This window comes from Triturus cristatus, chromosome 10 (genome assembly GCF_964204655.1).
Source record: "Triturus cristatus chromosome 10, aTriCri1.1, whole genome shotgun sequence".
Taxonomy (NCBI): domain Eukaryota; kingdom Metazoa; phylum Chordata; class Amphibia; order Caudata; family Salamandridae; genus Triturus; species Triturus cristatus.
The window spans coordinates 468,772,568-468,794,563 of record NC_140593.1 but is presented as its reverse complement, the minus strand read 5'-3'; positions in this window follow the sequence as shown (position 1 = coordinate 468,794,563).

Genomic DNA, 21,996 nt, shown 5'->3' with positions numbered 1-21,996 from the left:
CATTAAATACTTAAAGAACCTCACCATTGATGGAGTACAGGAAGTGTTGAAGAAAACCCTGCAGACTGATGCAACATTGTACCGCCAGATCAGAGAAGCATTGGGAACCAAGCTTAATCCAATGCCGAATGTTGACTATGAAAGATACGTTTTCAATCAGGCGAGACAAGTTGGTGAAACGAAGAATGAGTTTTTTGAGAGACTTGCTTATCAAACACTGTGTGTTTAGTGAGTTTATTGACAAAGAAGGCATACGCCTCTAAGTCATCAATGGCTGTCTTTCAGCATCTTTCAGAAGAAGCATGTTGAGAGAGATGATCAGTTTAGAAAAAGTGCTAATGGTGGCAAAGGCCAACGAGAGAGCAGATCAACAAGCTTCCGAAATGGAAGCTGGAACAGCGAAAAGTAAATCAGCGTTGGTCATAAAAAGCAATCACAAACACAAGGCTGATGCATGCAAGTTGATGTCTCCAAAGAAGAAAAAGTTATGCTTCCGGTGTGGATTTTCATTTCCCCATGAAGGTAAATTCAAGCCATGGGATAAACATGCAAGGATTGCGGGAAAGAAGACCATTTCATAACGGATTGCAAAATGAAAGAGAAGCCAAATACATCACAGCGAGAAGAGAAAATGGATGCTAGAAGTTTCCAGAAGCATTCTCAGCATGCCCACAAGGCCAGAAAGCAACACCACTTATGAGAAGTAGAAACTAGACAGAGTTGATCGTCATCAAGTTCATCCTACACAGGCTCTTCAACATCATTATCAAGCGCAAGTGGATAAGATGGGCGTGCGATGATGGTGTTGACCAAATCATGGCATGCACATGTAGGTCTGGCTGCTTGTAAAGAGGAACAAAAGACAAAATCAAACCAGCCAACTGAAGAAAATGCATTTAGATGCTGCCACATGAATACAATAAAGGTCAATGGTTGCCCCATAACCTTCATCATAGACAGTAGTGCTTCGATTAACATCATGCTAGTCAAACAGTTTAACAACTTTTCTCCTGTGTCATACCTCAACCTATCAAGCACAAAAGTCTATACATGGGCAGCTTCTAAAACAGTTGCAGAGTCAACGATCATTCATAGTGACCATGCGACATAAAGCAGTGTTGGTGCAAGTGCCAATTCACGTTCTGACATGGGACTGATATCCCTTAACTACAACATGCATACTCAATCTGACATCGTGAGTCAGTTCCCATCACTGTTTCATGCCCTAGGAAGGCTCAGGAAAATGAAAATGCAAATTCATATTAATGAGAACATTCACCCTGTTGCCCAGCAGCACTGCAGAGTCGCTTTTTACTTGCAAGAAGCCACTGAGAAAGAACTAGGAAAGCTGTTGAAGCATGACATTATTGAACGTTCCATCGATTCGACACCCTGGGTTTCATCCATAGTAGTGGTGCCAAAAAAGGACAGTGGAGATTGCCTGCGCATCTGTGCTGATAGGCGCCAGGCCAACAAAGCAATTAATAGAGAAAGATATCCTGGTCCACACATAGCAGACATGATCATGCAAATGAACAGTGCAAAAGTCCTCTCCCGTCTTGACCTGAACAGGGGATACCATCAATTCGAGTTGGAAGAAAATTGGAGGTACAGCACTACTTTTTTGACTAATTTTGGTTTGTTCAGATACAAAAGGTTATGTTTTGGAGTGTAGTCAGCTGCAGAAATATTTTGGGATGCTATATATTGAATAATTCAACCTGTGACAAATGCTTCTACCTATAGTGATGACATACTGGTATTTGGAACAACACAAAAGGAACATGACAAAGCTCTTACACAAGTGTGCCTACTACTTGCGGATCGAGGCCTCACTCTGAATGCAGCACAGTGTGATTTTCACAAGACCAAACTTAATTACTTTGAGCGCATTTTCTCCGATAGGGGAATAACTCTTGACCCAGATAAGGTGCAAGCACTGTTATTTACTTGTCCCCCACAAGATTTTACCATGCTGCATTACTGCTCAGGCATGGCCAGTTATTGCTCAAGGTACATTCAAGACTTAGCTACTGTGAGTGCCCCATTGAGAGACTTGACAAAATGAGATGTCCCTTTCCAATGGTCTGCTGAATGTGATCACAGCTTTAAAAGAATAAAACGTGCGATTGAGAATGCAACTAAGGTGACCTATTTTGACCCCAAGTTACACACTGAGATCACAGTTGATGCAAGCCCGATGGTGCTGGGGGCAATCGTTGCTCAACATAATGGTAATCCGAATGCTCAGAGACACATTGTGGCCTATGCCAGTAGAAGCCTGTCTGACACAGAACGTGCCTATTCTCAGCCGGAGATGAGGAGTCTGGCTGTAGTTGGGGCATGTAAATATGTTCATGTATTTTGATACAGAAATGTTTCACTATCATTATTTATTTATTTATTTATTTGCAGTTTTTTATAGAGCGCGACACTCATCCCATGGGATATCACGGCGCTTTATACCAAAATAAGGACTGCTGATGGCGTATGCTGAGATGTTTAAGGATTGGGGAAGAGGTGGGTTTTCAACTTTTTACGAAACTGGAGATAATTTGTAGTATGTCTTAAGTCAGTGGGGAGCTCATTCCACCTTTTTGCTGCTAGGTAAGAAAAGGAGCGGCCGCCTGTTCTAACTTTGTAGATGCGTTTGATTTTAGCCAAAGCTGATTGACATGAGCGTAGGTTCCTATTGGGCACATAAAATTCAATTTTCCCTTGGAGAATTGTGGGGCCAGTCTTGTGTAAAGCTCTATGGGCATGGCTAAGCAATTTGAAGGCAGCCCTCTGACGCATCGGGAGCCAGTGAAGTTTATTTAAGCATTCTGATGCCGAGTCTCGTTTACCTTTGTTGCAGATGAGTTTGGCCGCCAGATTTTGCAAAACCTGTAAGCGGGAGAATAAATGTTCGTTCATCCCTACAAACAGCGCATTGCCATAGTCCAGGCGACTGACCAATAGGGCCTGTGTGACTGAGCATCTGCAATCTAGGGGTATCCAGGGAAATATCCTGGCGAGAAGTTTTAGTATGGCAAAGCCCTTGCCAAAAAGGGATCGGACATGATCCTTCATGGACAAGGCATCGTCCATGATGATTCCCAGGTTCCTGGCATGTTGTTTTGGAGTGGGGGCCAATCCCAGTGAAGGTGGCCACCATGTGGCATCCCACATACGTTTGGCACCACCGAACAGAAGAATCTCCGATTTACCTGCATTCAACTTTAGGCAGTGATCATGCATCTATTGTGCCATTTCGGAAAGGCAGTCATGTAGCTTGGTTTTGGTTACATCTGGCCCTTCGTCCATGGCCACCATCAACTGCGTGTCATCCGCATAGGAGCAGATGCCAATGCCCCACTTCCTTCCGATGTCAGCAAGAGATGAAATATAGACATTGAAAAGAGTGGGGCTCAGTGAGGCGCCCTGAGGGACCCCGCAGCCGATGGGGTTGGGCCTTGAATGGAACTGACCCATATGTACTGCCTGGGTACGGTTGCTCAGGAAAGAGTGAAGCCAGTTCAATGCCGTGGATTGAACTCCCTTGCTCTGAAGTATGTTCATCAGACACTCGTGGGATACCGTGTCAAATGCCGCTGACAGGTCAAGCAGTATCAGTGCCACCGCTCCCCCTTGATCGGTGGAGGATCTGACACTGTCCGACACTGCCAGCAACGTTGCCTCGGTGCTGTTATTGGCTCTAAAGCCAGTCTGGGAGGGATCCAGAAGGGAGTTACTTTCTAGGTACCTAGTCAGCTGTGCATTGACCCATTTCTCCAGAGCTTTAGAGAGGTAAGGAAGCTGGGAAATCGGTCTGTAGTTCTCTGGATTGAGAATGTCGGATCCCGCTTTTTTCAGAAGGGGGGTCACAGAGGCGTGCTTCCAGGCATCAGGGAAGGTGGCAGTGATTAACGATTTATTGAAAAGGTGAGTGATCAGGGGGCAGAGCGTAGGCGCAATTTCTGAAAAAACGAAGTGGGGACAGGGGTCCGAGGGGGATCCAGATTTAACTGTGTTTAGAACTGCTAGAACCTCATCTGCAGAGAGTGGTTCAAAGCTGGTTAAGCGGGGTGCATTTCCTGAGTCTGGTGGGGCTGTGGGTATTTCTGGTAGCATCGCAATCTTAGATGGGTTATCTGAGATGCTGTGGGTATGTTGGGGGGTGAAAGTAGAGTATATTTTCTTGATCTTTTCAGAAAAGAAGATACTGATACGCTCAGAAGCCTCGGTCGAGGGGGTGAGTGTTTGTGAAGTGCTGGATGCTTTGCTAAGCTCCTTCACTATCCTAAACAGTTCTTTCGCTGAGTTACTGTTTTCTTGAATGCGCTGAGTAAAGTAATCCTTTTTTGCATTTTTGATGGCAAGAATATACTGCTTTCGTTTATGGACATAGGTTAGTCTCGTTTCGCTGTCTTTGGACTGTCTCCATAGATTACAGACCACCAAGCGCTGCTCACTATTTTTGAAAACCCTAAAGCCAAGATTCTCCCTTGCATTGAGAGAAAGGGGTGTCAACTGTTAGAGTATGAGTATGTAATTGTACAAAAGATGGGTAAAGATCAGAACTCTGCTGATTACTTTTCCTGAATACCTTACATCGATACAGTTAGACATCCAAAACGGTTGAGGAGTACATTAGCTTCATTGTGAGGTCCAGCACACTAGCCGCCCTATCGATTGAAAATATCATTGCTGCAACTAATGCTGATAAGAACATGCTTATCCTCAAAGACATCATTTTAACTCAATCGTGGAAGAAGTCTACTTGAACTTTTGCTTAAATTGATTTTCAAAAATTAAAACATTTACTGGATGAAATTTCCATATATATTGATAGACTCAAGAATTATTATACCTGAGAGCCTAAGACAGCCAGTCTCTGAACTCACCCATGAAGGACATTGTGGCATTGTAGCCACAAAACGAGCCCTTAGAGACCGAGTGTGGTTGCCACACCTAGATGAGCGAGTTAAGAGAGAACTAAAAGAGTGCCATCTTTGCAACTGCCTTTCCCCCAAAGTGACGCAGCACCCATTGACAATGTCTGATGTTCCTGTATATGCCTGGGAAAGACTTGCAGTTGATTTCTTCATGCCTTTAGAAAACGGACATCATCTCATGGTAGTCATCAATGAGTATTCTTATTTTCCTTTAGTATAGGAATTAATGTTGACTAGCCATGACAAGGTCATCGAGCATCTAGATGACATCTTTGCAGGCTGGGGTATTCCCTCCCATTCTCAAATATGACAATGGTACACCATTCAATAGCAAAGAATGAAAGACATTTTTGGTCAGAATCAATGTCAAGCATCAAAAGAGTATACCTCTGTGGCCCCAGGCAAATGGCATTGTTGAACAATTCAAGGGTACCCTTAGGGGGTGATTCAATGAGACTAAATTGAGGGAATCGAGTTAAAACAGGCCTTGTGTCAAGCCGTCCATGCATATCGTTCAACTCCTCACTCCACAACTGGTGAGAGTCCTGCCAACTTGTTATTTGGGAAAGCCATCGGAACCAAGCTCCACAGCAGATGATCCCAGAATGCTGATGAAGTTTGTATCACGGACACCACTCAAAGGCACAAAATGAAGACCTATGCCAATTGGCATCAACGAGCTCAGGAGACGGTCTTCGATGAAGGTGACTTGGTTCTGATTAAGCAGAAACAAAAGCGAAAAACAGACACTCCACTTGCTCTCAATCCTCTAAGGATTGTGAGTTGCAAAGGACACATGGTGACAGAGTGTCGGCCCAGAAAGTCCATCACACAGGACTTGTCCCACTTTAAGCACCTACCTCAATGTTCATCAGCTCCTGCAATCCTAAATGAGGCGACACTGTCCAGATAGAACCTGTGTTATCTATGCACAATCAGAGTGCATCTCAACTACCTCCTACTACTCGTTCTGGCTGCCTAGTGGAAGTGACTTAATAACTTATTGATGTAACTGTCGTTTATACCTTTTTAATTGAACAAGGAGGGAGGTGTAGTGTTATGACACTATGTGCGCTAGAACCCTTATGGTTCGGGGTGGACTCTAGTGAGGAATTATGCAGCTTGCTGGGAGGTGTTAAGGTGTGGTTCTCAACCGTAATCACACAGCAGTGTGTGATTGTATGTTGAGAAATAAAGACATCTGTTACAGAACTCTGTGTGTGGCATGATCATTTGCATGCTCCCAGGCTGGGGAGGATGCTCCACAGCACAATGTATCTCCTCCAGAAATGGCAGGACAACATTTCACATGTGCAAATTGTGCAATTCAGCTGTAGAACCCAAATCATCCTTGCACACCATGGACAATGAGATATGACTGGACATGAGGAAGACATTTTGCTGGACTGTAGTTGCCCACTGACAAAGGGAGACAAAGAAAAGTATCTATTTGTTGTACAATCCAACGTATTACACATTCTTTGCTTAATGTTTGGGTATTAAACTTACTGCTTTGTGGTCTATTTAAACAGATTTGGTCTTGAATTCCATAAGACTCTGGAAATATTGTCAATTATCACCCTCATAAAACATTCAAATTCTAAAAACATAAAATTATTCTCTTGACAGAATGGCAGATTTACAACGTGCACATAACTGAGAATTAACACTTTCCATCATCCATTATAGTACTCCGAGTAGAGTATCCTTTTAGAAAATCAAGGCAACAAAAAGGCACTTCTGCATCCACACAGCAGAGGCATTGCATTGTATGTACACTCCCAGCTGTGGTAGCGGAGAAGCAGCAATGTCATGTTTCTTCCAAACATCTTGTTCTCAGGATTGAACCTGAGATCAGATTGCAATCTAATTATACGTGATTGTTCAGACTGGGGTGGGGGGGCTTTCCTGTCCATGTTACCTTTTCCATTAAGAATCATCGCATCTAGAATGCAAAGAGCTTTGGTCTGAGCTTACATCTTCTTAAAGGGAACCAATGAAACCGTTTAATGATGTAGAAGAGGTTTCAGTTTAACCAAACTAAAGTAGTCCCAGACGAAATTTTCATTACGCCAGCGTACCCTCATGTAATTTTGTGAATTTCATGTAATGCTTCTTAGGTGAAATTCCAAAAAGTTGATGCCATACCACCTATTAAAATGTTGGTACAGAAGTAGGGGAATAATGTGATCATTTAGAAAGTGAGCAGCTGTTCTTTGTAGGTGTATATGATTTTTGCTTTTATAGCTCGAAATGTGGACATTAGTAAACAATTCATCATAAACTATAGCTCTAGTTGGCAGTTTTGCATTTCACGTAATTTCATGTAATTTTTGCAGAATTACGCAAAAGCAAAATGTGCAACTTTCGCACCCCCATATAAAAAGCGTAGTTACCTGCCATATATCAGACAGTCAGACACCACTTTTACCATACTTTTTTCCACAGCTGGATCCATGCCGGAATTTTATAAGTCGAGGAAACTCTTTTATATTTTAGCCAGTTTATGCTGAATACAAGTACAAGAGCGGAAGCATTTTTCAATCCTCTGTGTAACATCTGATTCTCTCCTCAGTTTAAAGTTTTAATCCAAAACACTGTGGGGCAGATTTATGACGACTGGCGCATCCCTGCATATCAGCAGGGATGCGCCAGTTATTATGCGCCACTGCTGCGCCACCATGGATGCGCCGCATTTATAATGCGGCGCACCATGGGGCAAAAACGGCACAGATGCGTGACGCATCTGTGCCGAAAAGTGGCGCATTGCTGGAGTTGCGTCGCAAGCGCGACGCAGCTCCAGCAATGATCTGGGGGGCCCTATCTTTACAATGCTGCGTCAATCCTTACGCCTGCTTCAAGCAGGCGCAGGGTTTTGACGCAGCATGGGCCTAAAAGTGACTGAGTGAAATCTTGTAGATTTCACTCAGCCACTTTTAGGAGGCGTTCCTGCGCCGGAACTCCCCCACCTGCCCTGGAACGCCTACATGTGGCGCAGGGCTTTACAACGTGACGCATCTCCCAGATGCGTCACGTTGTAAATACCCCGCACCATGGCGCAGGATTTGCGCCGCTGATGCGTCACAAAAGTGACGCAACGGCGGCGCAAAAGTGGCGCAAGTGCAACATAAATCTGCCCCAATATCTCTATATATTTAAGACTGGAGAGACTGCCTAAAGTGTTGGCTCTTGGAAATCTGAGTTGCCCTGTTTAATGCACCCCCAAAGGTCTTAATGCTTGCATCGTGCAACACTCTGCAGTCCAGCAAATAAAAGTGGTGTACCTTCGAAGTTCCAGAAAAGATGATTGAATGCATTATAGGTAATCTACTATCTTCTGCGTACATGACTTCAGTTGTGGAATTGTGATAGAAAAAAAATCCTTTACATTTTTAACTGCAATCGTTAAATATGTATTGTGGTCACTCCTTAATTACAATGATATTTCCAAAAATCATCGGGCATGATTCACCCATTGCACTTTGTAGTACATTTTGTAGTACTACAAAATGTACTATAAATTGCAATTCACAAAATATGGGGCATATTTACAAGTCCCTATCACCACCACAACGTCTCTTTCAGAGACGTTGTGATGGTGATAGGGACCTCGCCTTATTTACAAGGCAGCGTTAAGCCACTTAACGTGGCATAACGCTGCCTTGTAAATAAGGCACCCTTTCACACTGTATTTAGCGTGAAAGTGGATTGCAATGGATGTTGCGGTAAGCGTTCCACCACAACACCGGAACACCCATTTATTTTGACACTGCCTCCTATTTACAAGGGCAGCGTAAACAGGAGGCAGCGCCAGAATTAAGACCAGGGAAAACCTGGTCTTAAACAGACGAAACAACGAGAAATGGTTTATTTCTCCTCATGTTTGCTGTTTCACACATAGAAACAGCAAATTGCCTATGTTTATGTGCAGGAAGGTCCCCCTTCCTGCACATAAACAATCATTTAAAAAAAAAAAAAATCAGTTTTGCAACTTCTATGTGTGCTGCATTAAGGAGCACACATAGAAGTTATAAAACGGCATTTAAAGATGATTCATATGCAGGAAAGGTGACCTTCCTGCACATAAACAATCCTACCCTCAACAGAGGCACCTTGCACTATGGTGCAAGGTGCCTGCGTTGACGCTAGGCAGCTAAAGTCAGCACCAATGCAGGGGGAAATGCAGGGCTGCACCATACTCCAGTAAATATGGTGTAGCCCTGCGTTTCTAAAGTGACAAAGTGTGTTGTTAGCCTTCTTGGCTTAACAACAAGCTTCAACACTTTATTGTAAATATGCCGTTTGGAATTTTACTTCTAAACACTGCCTATACTTATACAGGCGGAATTTTCCTCTCTGTATTCGGGGTTCTACACATTTGAGTACATATTTTTAAATGTGGGAGGGACTGGAAAGAATGGGTGAGGAAAGGTGCAGACCAACTTCTTCAGAGGATAGGATTAAGGAGGAGTAAGAAGGGTTTAGGAAAGGTCAGGGATGGGTTTAGGGAGGGTCATCTCCGACCCACATATGAGTAATACAATTGCAGAACTTTGATGGTGGATACATGTAACCTACACTTTTGCAGTAAGTTTACACTCAAAGGTTGTGAATACTGAAATTAGTAAACTTAGTACAAAGTTTAAACTTACTGAAAAGTGTAACTTACCTTTGTGAGTAAGGCCCACAGATTTTATGTTTGAAAGCTTTATTGAAGAATTTGTTAACAAAAAGGAGATATCAGCATACACTGAAACAATACAGAAATCCAGTGAAAAACCTTAACACTGCTAATATCAATGTTAGGAACCCAAAAAGCATTTTTAAGAGAATTTTAACATTAAGGGAAACAAGAGAGGGGATGAGATAAGGAAGGGAAGGAGGGGGGAAGGGAGGGGAAGAGACAGAGATAATAATACAAACCATAAATTATCAAATGATTACGGCATAGATTCAAGCTATGTAAATCAGCGATGCAAAATTACCATCATAAACAAACAGTAGTATTAAATAAACCTATATGAGATAACAAAAGTAGAGAGTTCAAGTCATTCAAGGGGGTTTAAAATTTTCTGCATTGAGACGTATAGGCTTCTTCAGGGCCAAGCAGTCCAGATACGTGGTGAGGGGTAACCAGAAAAGGTCAACATTATGAACAGGTTTACAAGTGGAGGCAAAGGAAACGTCCAGTCTGTGAAAATGGCATAAGGAATTCCACCAGCCTTGTAAGGAAATGGTAGCTAGAGATTTCCAGTTGGAAGAGATGTGCTGGAAGGCAAGAGCAAGCGTCAGGTCAAAGAGACCGTGTAGGTGTACGGATAGGTTCAGAGGTTCAGAAAGACTACCCAAGAAGAGAAAAGAATTTGTGAAAGAGGCAGGAAGAGGGAAGATACGAGAGAGGCATGACCACACTTTCAGCTGGGACACAGAAAGAACATATAAAAAAGGTCAGCATCAGAAGTACCACAAGTCCAGCATTTAGAATCAGAGGAGGGTGAAAAACGAGATAAAGAAAGAGGAGAGAGATAAAGTCTGTGATATAGATAAAATAAGGATTGAGTAAGAGAAGCAGAGCGAGAAATTTTTAAAGATCTGGACCACAGCTTATCCCAAAGAGTACCAGCCCAGTACAACAAAAATCTGTTTCCCAAGAAAGCTCCACTTTAGTTTTGACACGATTTGGATTAGGAGATACGAAAGATTTATAGATGAGAAATGCTTTAGGGAGTGTAGCAAGAATATTGAGAAGAGGAGGAGGAGGTGGCAATTATGATGTAGAAGGAAGAGAATAATAGCGGTCAAGGATAATTGCCATGAGGGTTGTGAATTTCTGCAAAAAGGAACGAGGGCATCGAAATAAAAGTTGAAATTGGGGAAAAGAACAAGGAGAAGTACCGTCAAAGAGTTGGTTGACCCACATTACGCCCTTCACCCTCCAAGATTTCCAAAAAATGGGTCTATTCTTTAGAAGAATAAGTGAGTTATACCAGATAGGGGTATTTAAAAAGGACGTACGTGTAACCATAGAAGGAAGAACCAAAGGATTTAAAAGAGAAAAAGTGTGTTTGAATAGGGGACAAAGAGAATAGGGATTTCTGGTAGAGAATCGTACCACTTCGGCAAAGGAGAAGGGTAATAATAAAGAGTGTTCAATGAGAAGCCAAGGAGGCGTGAAAGGAGAAAGAGTTGATGAGATCCATCTCGAGGCCTGCCGTAAAGAAAAGGACCTATGGTAAAGACGGAAATCAGGAAAGTTAACCCCACCATTAGATTTGGGTTTACGGAGAGTGGCAAGAGAAATTCTGGATTTCTTATCTTTCCAGAGAAATCGCGAAAGAAGAGAATCGATTTTTTAAAAATAAAATGCAGGGATATGAACCGGTAACATAGAGAAGGTATAAATTAGAATAGGAGCTATCATCATTTTAATTGAATCCAATCGACCCCACCAGGAAAGAAAAAGAGGATTCCAGGCTGAGAGCGATTGATCAATCCTAGAAATAACTGCAGACATATTTAATTTAACCGAGGATGAGATGGAATTGGAAAACCAAATACCAAGATATTTAATCTTTGAGCTACTCCAAGCAAAACCAGTAGCGGAGAAAAGATGGGGGAGACAGGATGAGGTGAGAGGGAGAATTTCAGTTTTGTCCGAGTTAATCTCATAACCTGAAACCGAAGAAAAGGAATTAAACTCGGATAACAAGGGGGGTATGGAAGATTCAGGATCAGAAATAAACAATAAGATATCATCTGCATAGGCAGAAAGCTTCAATTGATTAGTGCCGTATGGGAAACCAGAAATAGAACTGTTATTGCGAATGGAAGATAAAAAGGGTTCAAGAGTCAAGACAAAGAGAAGTGGGGAGAGAGGACAACCTTGACGAACACCCCTCTGAAGGTTAAAAGATGGAGAAAGTTGTCCATTCACAAGTACCGAAGCCTTGGGGGCAGAATATAGGAGAGAAATAAGGGATATAAACTTGATACCAAAGCCATGCCAACGCAATGAAGCAAACAAAAAAGACCAATCAACCCTGTCAAAGGCCTTCTCTGCGTCAACAGAAATAGCAGCAAGAGGGGTTGAAAGTGAGGAAGCTTTATTTAGGACGTTAAGAAAAAGGCGAGAGTTGTCCGATGTAAGTCTACCCTTAACGAAGCCACATTGTTCTTTGCCAATGAGATGAGGCATAAGGGGATCTAAGCGCATTGCTAGTAATTTGGCAAAAATTTTGTAGTCTACATTGACTAACGAAATCGGCCGATAATTTTTACATAATTGATGATCGCGACCTTCTTTGGGGATCAGACAAATGGTAGCATCTTGAAAAGTGCCTTCTGCCTTGCCGGATGAGCAAAATGATTGAAAGAGGGTTAAAAGTTTAGGCAATAAAATGTCTGAAAAGTGCAGATAAAATTCCACAGGAAAGCCGTCAGGGCCAGGGGTTTTGCCTTTAGTAAGAGAGGTCAAGGCTGTAGAGAGTTCATGTAATGAGAGATCAAGTTCAAGATGCGGAAAATTAAGATGAGAATTAGACGGTTTAAGAAGATTCTCAAAATAACTCTGAATAAGAGAAGGAGTGGGAGGACACTCTGGGGTGTAAAGTTGCTGATAAAACAATTGAAATTGCTCAAGGATTTCCTTGTCTTTATGGAGAAGAGTGCCGGCAGAAGAGTAAATAGAGTCAATAAGAGTGCGTTCCTTACGGGATTTAAGATAGTTAGCCAAGAGTTTACCAGATTTATTGCGACCTCCATAGTACCTTGCACTACTACGAAGAAGAACCGAAGAAGCATTGTCCGTAGTTAATTTATTGAAATCCAGCTTTGCTCGTAAGAGATCCGGTGACATAAATTTATCTGAAGAGGTGTAAAACTGGTGCTCCAAAAATTTTATATGGGCCAGGGAGGATTTCCGCTTTTGAATAAACTGTTTCTTTTTCCGAGAGACGAAGTCAATAATGAATCCCCTTGCAGAGGCTTTAAAGGAGTCCCAAAGAGTATGGGAAGAAATACTAGGATCAGAGTTGAAAAGAAAGAATTCCTCAACAAAAGAGCGAAAAGAGGAAGATAAATTGGGATCAGTAAGAAGTGCGCTATTAAAGCGCCACCGGGAGGGTTTAGGACGCGGTGGGAGTAGGTCGAAGTCCGTTACAATGGGAGCGTGGTCCGAAATGACAATAGGTTCAATGGAAGAAGACAACACATTCTGAGATAAAGATTTAGAGAGAAAAATATAGTCAAGGCGAGAAAAAGATGAGTGAGGAGGAGAGAAGAAAGAGTAGTCCAATGTGTCAGGGTGTGCAAGACGCCAAGAGTCAATAAGGTGTGATTGTGAAATGGTATTAAGAAATTGTTTGTGAGGTTTGTGTGGTGTGAAACGGACTGTGGATTTACGGTCAAGGAACGGGTCAACAATCTGGTTGCAATCGCCACCAAAAATAAATGATACATCCTTATATTGGATACATTTCTTTGTAATTAAAGGCCAAAAAGAACAATCTGCTTGTACAGGTCCATAGACATTGAAAACAGTTAAAGGAATAGAGTTCAGTAGTAATTTGGCTAATATCCAACGACCCTCAGTGTCCGTCTCCTGAGACAGAACCGTACATTTAAGCCTTTTGTGACAAAGAATAGCAAATCCATTCTTTTTGTTGTCAGAGGGTGAAAATAAAACCGTACCCACCCAACTTCTTTTTAACTTAAGAGATTCAACATCATTAAGGTGGGTTTCTTGCAAGAGAACTATATCTGGGTTATAGGAAGCTAAATGGGAAAGAACTCTCTGCCGCTTAATAGGATTAATGAAACCTTTTACATTCCAAGTAACAACTTTGAATTAACAAATAACATAGAATAAAATAGGACAGAAAAAGTGAAAAAGATGCATGTGCAAAAGACAAGCCGAAAAAGAGAAAAATATGAGGAATATCGATAAAGTAGGTTGAAAAAGAGAAGTGAGGGGTAAAGAGAAATGAAGGAGAACCGGAATTGATCAACCAGTAAAGGGGAGAGAAAAGGAAAAAGGAAACAGGAAAAGAAAGTGATAACAAGGAGAGACAGTACATATCCCAAAGGGATGACTGAAGTAAACATACCTGAGGGGAGTACGAAATAGGACAACGGGGAAATGGCGACACTCAACGAGACAGATCCCCCAAGACGGGAGACCAGACCGGATCGCACCGGGACAAAGAACATAACCGAAGAGCCAGGTGGAGAGGAAGTCGGTCCATCTAGATAAATAAATAAAGAATGAGTAACATTTGAGAACATGAAGACATACTATGACGGTCAAAGGATGAGAATTCAAGAGCGACACACAATAGAAAGAAATGAGGAAGCGGAGAACAGAGAAGTCAAAAAGGATTACTGAAGGACAAAATCTAGACACAATTATTAAACAAAGGATAGAAGGAATTTGAAGTTAGATACAAGAGTATTAGGAAAAGCGTGATTTTACAATCTAATACTAAAAGACTAGTAAATGGAAACAAAGATAGAAACAAAAATGGATGACCTGTAAGGGAAGCAAAAGTTAGACATATTCAGGAAATCTGCAGGAATAAGTAACAGTTAAACAATCAGCCACAGGAAGAGGAAGAGGTCTCCATAGCAGAATTAGAAGGAATATGAATGAAGTTTTTGAGTTCAGCAGGATCCTGGAAGGTCCATGTCTGATTTTGGTGCGTAACTTTGAAAGTACATGGGTGGAACAAACCATATCTAGCACCAAGGGACCTCAAAGGAGCTCGTAGAGATAAAAATTCCTTCCGACGAGAGGCAGTAGCGTTTGAAACATCTTGAGAAAGAAACACTCTCTGACCCAACCAGGAGACCTGACGTTTGGCCCTGGACGCTGAGAGAACGGAGAGAAGATCTGTGAATTTCAAAAAAAGAATAATGACTCCCCTTGGCTTGGTTGATGTGGATGAGCGAGGACCAAGTCTATGGGCTCTCTGAATATTAAGAGAGGTGGTGGTCGGCATATCCAAAAGCTTCGGAAGAAAGGAGGAGAAGAAGAGCACAGGATCGTCCCCCTCCAAAGACTCCGGCAAACCATAAATACGAAGGTTATTCCTCCTATTTCTGTTTTCCAATTCCTCCGTATGCTGTTGAAGCGCCAAAACAGATTTTTCCAAAGAGGAGACCCGCTGGGATGTAGATTGAAGATCCGAAATCTGTCGCTCCACAGATGTCACTCTGTTATCCATGGACGACCATTTCTCTTCAAGAAACTGCATTTTATTGTTGGTCTCCTCTACAAACGGCCGAAGAGCTCGAATTTCCTCTAAAAGCATCTCCATGGAAATAGGGGATGGCGGCTTCTCTGATGAGGAGGAGTCTTGTTTGAGACGCTTAGAAGATGTTGACGGAGGCGAAGATTTGCTTAAAAGCGGCTGTGCTGAGGAGGAACGAGGGAGAGCTACTCCCGCCATTGGTGTTGCTTTGGGAGAAGAGTCCACTGTTGAATGAGATGAAGACGTTGTCACAGGAGAGCTCCCCGAAGGAATAAAGACAAATTTTGGGTTGCGTAACTTGCCCATAGAAAGCCAATCACAAATAACCATGCAGTAAGTAAGAAGACGACTGTAAAGGGAGACCAGAATATGAAGGCGTCCACACACATATAATGCGACAACAATGACCATAGGAGAGCATGGGGAGTGACTAAAGAAACATTCCAAGAACAGTCAAGGTAGTCCATGTACACTAGGAAGGAAAAAAGCGACGTCTGATGCGAAGAAAATTGCTGAGGGAACGATGTCCGAAGACCTGAGCAGAATAAGATAACCACATTGGGGCGGGCAAGTGCAGGTCTATACGAAAATGAAGAGCGCAAAATTAGTGTCCAACCACTTCATGGACGTTCCGGTCAGAGGTAATGTTGAACGTAACCAAAGGGGAGACAAAAGCATAGTACGAAATCCACAGTTGGAGGATTACCTCATTCCTGTAATGTGAAGAAGCAAAAGCAATAAGGCAGCCATAGGGCAGGTCAGTGTCCAAAAAGAGGGTATATTAGCTTCCAGGCGGCAAAGAACACCAAAAAAAGGCTATGTGAGGCAAATGAAGGCAAGCCAGTAACAAGCGCGAGCATCGCGCATTAAACAAAATGGCGGCCGCTCTGAGGAGAGAACGATCGCGGTAAAAAAAGAGGCAGTCCGGCCATGAAAATGAGGCAAAAAGCGCTCACCAGAAGCGCGCTGCGTTCCAAAGGCAGAATCTGATGTCCGAAGTGCTTGTCATCCTCTTCGGAACGGAACCGGCATGAAAGAAAAGCTCCGGTGCGCCGGAGGTCCCGCGTCAGGCGGCCATCTTAATGGGCGTCGTGACCACGCCCCCAGGCCCACAGATTTTAAACACAACTGGAAGCCAAACGGGTGCAAGAATGTCTATGCTTTTAACTCTTTTAGCCATCTACATTGATTTATTAAGGCTGGGTAAACCTTACCAACAACTACTGTAATTATTTCATATAGTGTTTTCCAAGTATGAGGTTATTACACCACATCGAAAAATAATCTTACGCAGTGGGCCTGATTCACAAAGGCAAACTTAAACTTTTGTGTAAGTTTACAAATGTTTGCTACTCACAATGGGATTTACAAGTAGTATCTTTGCGAGTGGGGAGTCTCCAAACATAAAAAGATCGGACTGTCCTATCTTTTTTATGTATGGAGACTCTGCACCTGTAAAGATAGTACTCGTAAATCCCTTTGTGAGTAGAAAACAATTGCAAACTTACACAAAATTGTAAGTTTAACTTTGTGAATCAGTATCATTATGTCTACCTTTACACATTTGTAACTAACTTTACCATTCTGCCTGTTACGGTTAGAAGGAGATCTTCCAGCAGGCAAGTTGGTCTTTAATATCAATAATAAGCTTTCCTAGACTGAGTTCTAGTATCTGGTCTGGTTGATGGGTATCCCTAACTCCCAAATATCTTAAACTAGGATTAATAAGCAGGGATTCATTTTTTTTAAATATCTGCCTTATTTTCTTTTGCACATTCAGCAACAGGGTTAAAGAAACAACATTACAGTAGAAAATGCATTGCCAGATGTACAACATGTTGCCACACTTCGTGCATCATTAGAATATCATTATACATTTCACTACAGTGGCAGCAATAATTACACATACAGTGGTGTGTGGAGGCTGGCAGGTAGGTTGCACCATTAATCAAGAGTGGGCAGTGGGAAATAGTAACAGGAGATGGAAGGTAAAGGAAACAGGACAAAAAAATATGAATGGGAATAACTTGGCCCAACTTAATTACCTCTGGCATTACACATTTGGGTGTATTTTGCACTATTGAAACAACTGGCCCCATGTGGTCTGTTAGTTATGCGAGGCAAACACCCAATACAGGACTCAGCATTACTGTGTTAATTATGTGAGGGGTCATCAGGTCCCCTATATTGCCGCCTCTGCTTGGATTATGTTGCCTGGGGGGTCTGGCTGTGACAGCAACTCGCTTTGAAAACTATGCAGTGTCGCATCCCAGTTAGCAACTATAGGGATTTGACAGAGACCCACTGTGTCTTCATTCTGTAGAGCAACACTTTAAGACTTGGCCCACACCAGCAGGAAACACCTCCAGGCTATCAGGATAGGAGGTTCAGGAGACTTCCACCTTCTTGTGATCATACGCTTGGCCACCAGCATGCCTAGATCGAAATAGTGGAAAATTACCTTTTGCCTTTCATTTCTATGAAAAAGGTTCAAGATACATACATCCCATGTATGGGACACAGTGCGTCCACTGCAGCTGGATAATGTGGATGTGAGTGATCACCAATATGTGTCAAGAATCAAACAGTTCCATAGCATGTGGAGGAGGTCAGCATCTGGGACACAGCATCTATGGCAATCCGCATCAGTGAGGTGGAAACATCTGTTAATTTTAGCTGGGGTGAGATATGCCATCTGTATGATGTATCTGAGAAGATGGAAATGGGCGTTGCAAGGGATGTGATTTGGACTTTCCAGCATTGTGGCACATTTGATGTCAGTGCAGGGATGATTTAGGTCTGACTCCCAGCTCTGCCTCAGCGGGGATAGCAACACTGCTGTGTGATGTTGCAATGAAGCAGTGACCCACTTAGTGAGATGCCTGCCTGTTCCCATGACATGTAAGTACTGGATAGTTAGATGTGTTTGGTGATCTCCTTTCATGTCACCCCATTTGCCTCCCAAACCAGCAAGTAGCAAAGTGTGGAATAAAAACTGGCCTGGGTGTAGGCCATCTTCTTCCATTAGTCTGCCGTAGAGCAGCAAGGTACCATCTCGGTACAAGTCGTGTAAGGTGTGGAGTCTGGCTTCCAGTCAAGTGGACAATTCTGTGGATGTGGTAGTGGTGTCGCCTGATGCATGCCCTGTATAGGTGGCACTGATGCGTATCGAATTGTCAATCGCGTTATGTATACGTTTCTGTGGTAGCACAGTTATGCAACACCAAGCAGTAGGGGTTCCAGAGGCCTCCCCTTAGCACAGGGGTGACACAGCTGAAGTAGTGCTGAAACCATCCAGGCCAGTGAGAACGTGGCCGTGTGAGCTAGTTGGTGTCCTGCCATCCACCTGGCCACCCACTGAAGTTGTGAGGTGAGGTAGTATTGCTCCATTATTCAGAACTGCTAATCCACCGTGACCAGTAGACAAGCAGAGCTTGGCAAGTGCCACATGAAACATCAGTTACTCCAAATGAATTTTCTCATGGCACTCTCGAGAATACGGAAGAAGGGGGGGGCACAACATAGAGAGGCAGATTAGTGTAGTAATATAGCAGCCTCTGTAAAGCCACCATTTTAAGTGGGGCTACCCGACCCATAAGCGAAAGGGCAAGCATGCGCCAGAAACCCATCTGGGACCTGAGAGCCGTTATTGCTCTCCCAAGGTTACCGTCGAACAAATCAACTTGATGATGATAAACTCTGATCCCTAAGTATCAGAATGTACTGGTATGCCATGTTATGGGGACACCAATAAGTATGAAAGCAAGATCAGGACACTTTGGAGCAAATGGGAATAGACACGACTTAGCCTAGTTAGCTGTAGGCCAGAGAGGGCAGCAAAATAGTTGAGCGTCTGAACCAGTGTAAAGGGATCTGACCTCACATCACAAATATATAGAAGGAGATTGTCGGCATATAAAGAAATTGGGTGCATGCCATCTCCTAGGGAGATGCCCCAGTATGCGCATTGTGTTCGGGTAGTGGCTGCAAAGAGTTCTATGGCCAGGGAAAAGGGCAGTGGGGAAAGCGGGTATCCCTGGTTGGTGCCACGACCCACTGGGACTGGGTCTGAGATGTAGGAGCCTATTTTCACTCTGGCTGTCAGGGCTGTACAGAGCTGTCAAACCAGGCGAAGGAATCTGCACCCGATACCATATCAAGGTAAGGTGGCAAAAATGAATTCCCATTCCAGAGAATTAAAGGCTTTCTCTAAATCAAGTACCAAACAACTGGAGTGTGACCATTAAAGTGTGGAATAAGTGGAGACCCAGAAAAAGCTTAGAAGATTCAGTGAAGTGTTATGAGCTGGGACAATCCCGTTTTGGTCCGGGTGGGCCAGAAACCGGATGAAAGGCGCCATCTGGTCGGTGATGATCTTGGCTAAAATGTTATATTCTGTGTTGAGTAAGACCAGGGGACAGTAAGAACCTAGGGCGGTAGGATCTCTGTCAGGTTTGGGTAGGGAGATCAGTAAACCCTCACGCAATGACATAGGGAGAGTTGAAGCCGCAAGAGCATCAGCATATAGGGCGTGTAGTTGTGGGGCTAACAGTGGGACGTAAGCCTTGTAATACTCAGCAGGTAGGCCATCTGGTCCCAGTGTTTTGACGACGCCAGGGCCATAATAGCTTTGTGGATCTCAAAGAGCATGATTGATTCATCCCGTTGTGTAGAGGAGATGGTGGGTAATTGTATTTTGGAGAAAAATAATTCAATATGGTCCTGGCTGACTCTGATGGTCGACTTATAAAGTGATGTATAACGGTGGGTCAGCTTACTGTGTATTTTGTGTTGTGCATGGAGGAGGTGACCCATTTGGACTTGCAGCTTGAGGATTGGGTGTCGGAGTTCCTCCTGGTGTATCAACCATGCCAGTAGCCGTCCCGCATGAGTACAAGAGGAGTGCGCTGTGGAATTTAAACATCTCAGGCACTCTAATAGCGAAGGGTGTTCACTACATGCGGCATCTAACTGACAGACATACTCTGGAAGTGTTACCAACTGTGTCTCGGGTCGCAAAAGCTTGCGTTAAAGTTTGTTAAAGGTACCGTCTAGCTGTTTACGGATGTTCCAGTTTAAATTCAGACTGTGTCCCCTGATGGTAACCTTAAAAGCATCCCATTCGCTCAGCTTGCTAGTGGTCAAGCAATGTTGAGTTTAAAGTATTCTGCTGTTACAGCACCAAGGGACTCTCTATACAGTGGGATTTCCAGTGCTGCTGGCTGAAGGCGCCATGTGGGTATTGCTGGTGGGCCCACCTCCTGTGCAAGATGTAGGGATTGGGGGTTATGATCCGAGTGTGTACGCCCCAGATAATTGATCTGTCGGACTATAGGAAGGAGTGAGGGTGATTCCACAATGCGGTCAATGCTGATATGCAGGTCATGTGGTGAGAGTAGAATGAGTATACCCGCATGTCAGGGATGCCAGTTCGCAATAAGTCCACAAGAGTTCAGTGGCATGGCCTGTTGCTCAGGGCTTGGGCGTTGGATGTGGCAGTTGTACGTAACAAAGGAGGGAAGTGTGGTGTTAAGGACAGAATTAAAGTCTCCTCCTAGTAGCCATGAGATCTCACTAAAGTTAGATAGTATACCAGATAGTTTGTGGAGATACGAGGTCTGATCTACGTTAGGAGCATATATTGCCCCAATAGGAGTTGATGACCATTTAGGTGACCTCTTATGAACACATATCTGCCATTCGTATCCACTACCACTTCATCTGCCATAAACGGGGTCCCCGGCTTTACCCATATTAGTACTCCTCTAGAATAGGAATAGTAGTAAGTGGCCAACACTTGGCCATGCCAATGCAGACAAAGATGGTCAGCTTTGGCGAGTGTCAAGTGTGTTTCCTGTAATAGTGCTATGTGGATGGATCTACGTTTAAGGTAAGAATACACTGAGTAATGGCATGAAGGTATGTGCATGCCTATTAGATTCCAGCTGATGATGTTAGTGTGGGCCAGGTTAGAGATGTGGCAATGTCTAATCTGCACTCTAGCCGCGCTCAAATGGGGAAGCACAACTTGTGCACCATTGTCAGTGAGTGAGGGCATTTAGGGGTGTCGGGCAGTTCAGGGCAACATATCTGAACTTGAAAGAAAGAAGGGGGGATCATCACCAACTCATATAATGTTATTAGAGCAGATAACAACAGGTTCCCACCCAAATTGGTAGCTTAACCATGGCAACTACCGAATGTGTTGACTAGTCAAAGGGAGTGTGGATAGTGGAAGCCAAAACTGCATTACTCGTAGTGCTCAGGGTAAAATATATCAGCTGTGTTTAGTTAGTAGGTTTACTCCTTATTGCATTATATAAATCTAGATTGTGCCTGTATGATGCATCAGCTGTTTCTTTATTGGGATGTGACTCCTGCCTGCTGTGGTACTAGAATGGTCAGCATGCACAGTTGCGTTAGTTGAGTTAGTACAAGAGAACTTCAGGTCACTAGGAGGCTACTATTGCATTAAAACTAATTGCTGTTATTAGTTCATATAATTAACCCTGGGCATAGTACTACGGATAGTTTGCATTACTATGCACTATGCAAAATGCACAGTGCAAAAACTGTGCTACAACACGTAGTGTAGCAGCAATATCACAATACCCACAAATGCTTTAATAAAGCAATTTTACATGCTAGAAAGCATATAACCAATTCACTAAAGTAAACTGTGAATGAAAATATGAGGAAATGAGAGAGGTGATGATTTTGGGGTCCCCCCTAACCTAGGGGGAAGACCAAGAAGATGCCTTGAACACAAAGAGTATATCATGCTGGTGAACGATTCAGTGGTGGTCCCTTCC